The sequence below is a fragment of the Oratosquilla oratoria genome, chromosome 36, assembly GCF_046742065.1.
Source record: "Oratosquilla oratoria isolate Oo_2021 chromosome 36, ASM4674206v1, whole genome shotgun sequence".
Taxonomy (NCBI): Eukaryota; Metazoa; Arthropoda; class Malacostraca; order Stomatopoda; family Squillidae; genus Oratosquilla; species Oratosquilla oratoria.
This window is the reverse complement of record NC_134812.1, coordinates 42,914,161-42,921,660: the sequence shown is the minus strand read 5'-3', so window position 1 is coordinate 42,921,660 and position 7,500 is coordinate 42,914,161.

Genomic DNA, 7,500 nt, shown 5'->3' with positions numbered 1-7,500 from the left:
AGGAAGAAATTGGTGAAATTCCGCGAGTGGGAATGATGGAATAGCTGGGAAGTGTTCATGGGCCATTTGACTCCCGCGCTCAGTGATGGGCATCGCCGGAGGAGACGTCTGACTTCGTCGCCCTCTGCCTCGGCTCACAGGAGCCCTCTGGCAGATTTTTCATTTATGAACCTATTATTCATGCATTCATTTGTTTATTTATCTATTTTTTAGCTTGTTTTATCCTTAACGTAGTCGATGGAAATCAAGCTAATGACTGCACAGAGGGAATGGAGAGATCAAGGATGGGAATAACGCTGAGAGACTGAGAGCAAGTTGGGTGAGAGAGCTGACTAGAGTGAAACTTATTGTGGAGGCTGCAGAAGAAAGGAAATTTAATTGGGAAGGTAAATTAGTGCGAACGACTGATGAGCAATGGAGCAAGTGTGTTACTGAGTGGACGCCGTGAGAAAGGAAGCGTGGAAGAGGGAGACCAGACAGAAGGTGGAGAGACGAGATAGAGAAGTTCGTGGGAGTGACGTGGCGGAGGATGGGGCGGCCATGTGAATCATAGAATGCTATAAAGGAGACCTTTGTTCAGCAGTGGACTCGTGATGGCTGATTTGATTGATTGATTGATCCTTAACAGCTTATTTAATTTTTTCTCTTTATTTGTTTACATATTTATTCTATTCATTATTTGCCCATTTTCAACTTATCTACACTATTAACACCTTACCTACTTATATGTATATTTATTTACTTATTCATGATTTACTCATTTTAGCTTATTTATATTCTTAACAGCTTACCTATCTATCTCTCTTTTACATATGTATTTATTTATTCATTATTTGATCATTTTAGTGCATTTGTATTCTTAATAGCTTACCCATGTATCTATGTTTCTATCAATCAATCAATCAATCAAATCAACCATCCTGAGTCCACTGCTGAACAAAGGCCACCTTCATAGCATTCCATGCCACGTCACTCCTGCAAACTTTGCGATCTCGTCTCTCCACCTTCTGTCTGGTCTCCCTCTTCCACGCTACCTATCTCGCGGCGTCCACTCAGTAACACACTTGCTCCATCGCTCATCAGCCATTCGCACTAACTTACCTGCCCAATTCCACTTCCTCTCTTTTACTGCCTCAACAATATATTTCATTCTAGTCTGCTCTCTCACCCAACTTGCTTTCTTTTGGTCTCTCAGTGTTATTCTCATCCTTAATCTCCATTCTCCTCTGTGCAGTCTTTTAGCATTGTTTCCATTGCCCTTGTCAGCTTCCAAGTCTCACACCCGTAGATTATTGCTGGCAGAATGCATTGATTGTCAACTTTACGTTTCAAACATGAAGGTAGAGAGCCTCTCAGGATCTTATTATACTTACCAAACACTTTCCAACCAATTATAATGCGTCTTTTTATTTCATTATCATGATCTTTCGTCACCTTCACCAATTGCCCTAAATAATTATACTCTTCAACTTCCTCAAGACTCTCATCATCAATTACAATCTCTTTACTTTGAACTTTCGTGTTGAACATTACTTTGGTTTTACTCTTATTAATTTTTAAACCTACTTTGAGACTTTCTTTGTTTAGATCGCTCAGCATATCTTCCAAGTCTTCTGCTCTTTCTGAAATAAGAATAATGGTCATCCGCAAATCTTAGGTGGTTCAAATATTCGCCATTAATCTTCAAACCTTTCTTTTCCTAAGTCAATCTTCTGAAAATATCTTCAAAGCAAGCTGTAAATAGTTTCGGCGAAATTGTATTGCCTTGCCTTACTCCTTTCTCGATCTTTATCTTTTCTGTATCTATATGAAGTCGAATTATAGCTGTACCTTTCGCATAAATCTTTTCTAAAACCCTTACGACCTGTTCGTTTGTACCCTGCTTACGTAATGAGTGTAGTATTGCTATGTTTTCTACCGAGTGAAAGGCCTTCTCGTAATCTACAAAAGCTAAACACAGAGGTATATTGTATTGTGCCGTTTTCTCGATTAGTTGGTGTATTGCCTGCAAATGGTCTAGGGTCGAATATCCGTTCCTAAAGACTGCCTGTTCTTTCGGTTGGTTTCCATCTAAAACTTGACTTAGTCTATTTGTAAGGATCTTGGAGAATACTTTATATATATTTGATATCAAGCTAATTGGTCGATAGTTACTAAGGCCTTTCTGGTATCCTTTTTTATAAAGCAAAACTATAGCATTGCACCACGATTCAGGAACGCTTTCTTGACGTAAGCTCTGGGTGTACAACTCAGCTAATTTAATATGAACTAATTTCTCTGCGTCTTTCAACAGATCTATTGATATACCATCTTCCCCAGGTGCATTTCCTCGGTTCATAGTTTTTAGAGCAAATTCTACTTCTTCCTTTGTAATCTCTGGTACACTACTAACGTCTGCACATGAATTTACTGACTCAAGGGGGTTAATTCTCATTTCGGTGATTCGCTCGATCGGATTATGCATTTCTGATCCTCCCAACGTTATATTTTTATGTAAGACATTGGAAATTTAACACAATGTGCAGGGAAATAGGATGCATCTGTGACAGAAATTTCATTGAAATTCATTAAGAAATTGTTACACAACAGACGATTTACTTGCAATTTTGAGTTATTTTTTAAATAACGTTTATTTTTCCAAAAGTATGAGGAGAATAATGATTTCCTTTGGTGTGCAGTTAGTAGACATCCAGATGTACCTAAACTAGTATACTCGTAATTATAAGTGAAAAAGAAAGAAAGTCAGCCTTACAGCAAATTATATAAAAAAAACATAAAATCACAACTTTAAAAAAAAATCAAAAATATATATAAAGTAGGTGAAGAATGAATTTACTAATATTGTTAGATATAAGTATCACGATCATTTTCCAACAAGAATGATCAAAATTGCTTATTTACACATGAAGTTATAGTTACTTTTGTGCGAAAAATCTAGTTTTGAGAAAATAGCATTTTTATGTTTATATATTCACTACTCCATAAAAGTGCCTCCAAAGAGTATCAAATGCACATATCTACTTACATAATCCTTTGACCATTTCTGGGAAGTAAGCAGCAGATGTTCATTACATTTCTTTTGTACCCATGCCAGCTGAGAATCGTGACAATCCTAACCTTCCATATCCTTCACATAATGAATGGTACACATGCATTACAATCCCTTTGCTAAAGTGAGTATTCTTGCACTTCTCAGGTTCAGAATGGAGCAAAATACTTCGGCAACTATCACATCTGACATATTTAGTTATGGAGTAGTGAATTTATAAACAAGAAATGTATAAAACAGGATAGCACGTGGAGAAATTACGCACGCATACGCTGAACCCTTTTTCGATCGCACTGAGTGTGGTGACTGCTGCCTAACCTATCGTACAACAATATCAGAGTATAAAATTCTCAAAAACAACAACAAAAAAACGACAAAATACAAGGAAAACAAACCATAGCAAAGAAAGGGGCATGGCTGACGGGCGGACCTTTAAATCTCTGGCCCTTTAAACCCGCCATTACCTGAGAAGGGTGGCGTTATACGTCTGGAAACCAGTCCCGCGGTGTTCAGGGACACCACACCAGTCCACACACGAAGTTTGACAAAATCGAGTATTTTTCACCGAAATGAGAGTTAACCCCCTCAACTACGGTCTTCGACGAGTAAAGCTCTTGGTAAAATTATTCTACTCTTTTTACCATTTTGTCTCTACATTTAATTATTTCTCCATTTCTCTCTTTCAAACATATCACTTGCTGTCTTCCTAAAGCATGTCTGAGCTCTCCTCCTAAAGCGTGTAGGTCGTAAATGGACGTAGAGAAGTACAAATGGAACAACAAAGAACGAAATAGACTTCATACTTAAGAGATGAGAACAAAAGCGTTAACAATGTTACGGTGATAAATAAAATCAACATAGGTAGTGACCATAGAATGGTAGGTTGCACAGCTAAATTCAATTTCAGAGCCGAGAGAAATAAACTAGTTTTAAAGAAGAAAATAAGCCTTGCAAAGGTTAAGAATAATACTAAGAAATTTCAGCTAGAAATTAAAACTAGATTCGAAGTTCTAAGAACTGATGAGGATACCGTGGATGATATTAATTTGAATTTATTGAATATCATTAGGGAATCGGCAGAGAAAGTAGAAAGTACAAAAAACATTAGAGAAAACAAATACTCCAAAGTTACAAATAACCTAATTCAAAGAAGAAGGACCATGCAGAAATAGAAAGAGTAGAACTAAACAAGCTTATCAACAAAAGGCAGAGATCAGAGAAAAGAAAGAGAAACATGAATGAAATAGAGGAAACTATTCGGAAAGGTAAAAGTATGTTTCTATCAACGTATCTATTTACTTGTATTTATTCACTCACCTTATCATTATTCTATTCATTCAAATGATAGATGGATGTGTTTTAGAAAACCAATTTAGCAATTTAAAAGTTAAATCTGTCACTAGGTATTTATCTAAGCTGAGTGATTCTGATTAGCTGAAGGCTCTGAGCAATGAAACAATGAGTTAGCAGCGGCAAATGTGATTACAATTACGGCTTATCCGTTAATAACGGATTTTTTAACCCACCAGTGTGTTAACCTTTTCTTAAACTAGATAATTATTGTTACCTTTCATAAAAATTATCGTTCATTCCCGTTGTTTTGTTTTTTTTGTCAACTTGACAGCGTTATAGTGAACTTACACCAATATAACTTTGGAATGTAGACACTTTAGAGTGATCATAGACATAAGTAAAGACATTGCAACCAAAAATAGTGTAAGAGTCTAACATTGTCTCCGTTGTCTGTAAGTGAGGCTGAAGGCGGCCGGGGTAAACTGGAAACTCAGGAAACTCTTGTGGATGCTGAGGCTAATGTCGGCCAATCTGAGCTTTAGAGAGACCTAGATAGAGTCTTTTCTTCTTCTTCTTCTTCTTCTTCTTCTTCTTCTTCTTCTTCTTCTTCTTCTTCTTCTTCTTCTTCTTCTTCTTCTTCTTCGTCTTCTTCTTCTTCTTCTTCTTCTTCTTCTTCTTCTTCTTCTTATTTCTCTTTTCTATTTTATTTTTTCTCTCTTTTTCTTCGTCTTCTTCTCCTTCTTTTTGCTTCTTTTTTCTCTTTTTCTATTTTATTTTTCTCTATTTTTCTTCTTTCTCTTTCTTTTTCTTTCTTATTTTTCTTTTTCCCTCTTTTTTCTTTTTCTTTTTTTCTATTGTATTTTTCTCTCTTTTTCGTCTTTCTCTTTCTTCTTTCTTAATTTTCTTCTTTTTTATTTTCTCTTTTTCTATTTAATTTTTTCTATTTTTCTTCTTTCTCTTTCATTTTTTTATTTTTCTTTCATTTTTTCTTTCTTATTTATAACTATTTTTCTTCTTTCTTTTTCCTTTTTTCTTCTCTTGCTTTTTTCTTCTTTCCAATTATTTTCTTTCTTTTTTCTTTCTTTTTCTTCTTTCTTCTTTCTGTTTTCTTGTTTATTTTTTCTTCTTTCTTTTCTCTTCTTTCTTTTTTCTTCCTTCAATTTTTTCCTCTTTCTTTTTTTCTTCTGTCTTCTTTATTTTCTATTCCCTTTCTCCCTCTCTATTCCTCTTTCCTGTTTTACCTCTCCAGTTCTCACTTCCCCATTCCTCCCTTCCACCTCCCTCTTCTCCTCACCTCCCTACCCTGCTTGCTTTGGAAGCTACATTCTCCCCTCAACGATCTCTTCCTCCTCCACCTCCTCCTCCTCCTTTCATCCTCTTCCCTCTCCCTCCTTTAGTGGCAGATGGTTTGCCTAAGAAGATGCTGGCGTGGCGCCACCTCCTCCTCCACCTCCTCCTCCTCTTCCTCCTCCTCCTCCTCCTCCTCCTCCTCCTCCTCCTCCTCCTCCTGATCCAAAGGCCGTCAACACGGCGACGTGGTTCAGAAATGTCCCTTCACACTAAAACCAACCGATTCTGTTCAGATGAGACTTCGACCTTTGGGACAAAAAAGAGGGGTCTCGATCACTACAGGTCCCATTCGGCCTAAGGGGCCCTCTTCAGTCTGAATGACATGGAGGCGGGTTCTTGGTCCTCTGGCCAGAGAGGAGAGTAGGCGCGTTACCGAAATGGAAGCCTTTCGTGCCATCCCCAAAGCCTCTAATCGAAGTAGTTCGGGGATTCCCCGGAGACAAAGCCAGTAAACTTTAACACGTGTAAATTATTAGCCTCCCCTTCCCCTCCATAGGGATAGGGTAACATAATATCCCTTTTCTCCCGTCATATTCCCCGCCTCTTTACTTATACATTCGCTAGTGGCGTAATAGGAACCGTTTTGATCTCGTACTCGCTTATTTGTGGGTTCGAATCCCGCACGTCGTGCTGCGTTCTTTGCCCGGACGAAATCCTCCTAAAGGAATAGATTCGTCTATTCACACCATGAGTACTGTTAGCAAATGGTGACAAGCACAGATGCTAAGTGGAGACAAGTGTTTGTGGTTAATTGCGACTCACTCTGATGGGAAACACTGCTACGTTAATGGTAAATGACGCAACTACCTGGGCAGAGGCACGCGGGGGCAGCAAATGGTGACAAGTGGTGTTGGCAAATGGTAACAAGCACTGATGGCAAGCGCTGACGGTAAGCGTTGGTGGTAAATGACGGCAAACTCTGTGTCGGTGCCGAATGGGGGTGGCAAAAGGTGTCACGATTCGGGAACGATAACCCGCGTCCGGCCGCGCTGTCGCTTCAGACATGGAAATGAGATGTCGTTGGATGATGCCAACCGCAGCGACCACCATGCACCGGCCCTGATGACTTCATAACGCTTGTATGGAGTCGTTGCCGGATTCCATCACTCTCCCCGCTCTCTCTCTCTCTCTCTCTCTCTCTCTCTCTCTCTCTCTCTCTCTCTCTCTCTCTCTCTCTCTCTCTCTCTCTCTCTCTCTCTCTCTCTCTCTCTCTCTCTCTCTCTCTCTCTCTCTCTCTCTCTCTCTCTCTCTCTCTCTCTCTCTCTCTCTCTCTCTCTCTCTCTCTCTCTCTCTCTCTCTCTCTCTCTCTCTCTCTCTCTCTCTCTCTCTCTCTCTCTCTCTCTCTCTCTCTCTCTCTCTCTCTCTCTCTCTCTCTCTCTCTCTATATATATATATATATATATATATATATATATATATATATATATATATATATATATATATATATATATATATATATATATGTATATATATATATATATATATATATATATATATATCTCTTTCTCTCTCCCTGTATATGTGGAGAGGTTATGTTGGGGACGTATTTCGAAAGGAAGTTGATTATAAAGAACAAAATGTTTAAGAAAATAACCAAGTATATTTATAAGTGGGAAAGGTTTCTACAGGGAAAGATGAATAATAGGACATGAATGAACTATGTAGTGGTATCCATAGGGGGGATTGGATTAGTTTTGCTCGTTCATCGTTTCAGGTGCGAGAAAAGGAGGTTGTCTTTTTCTTCTTCCACTTCTTCTTCTTCTTCTTTTTCTTCTTCTTTTTCTTTTTTCTCCTTCTTCTTCTTCTTC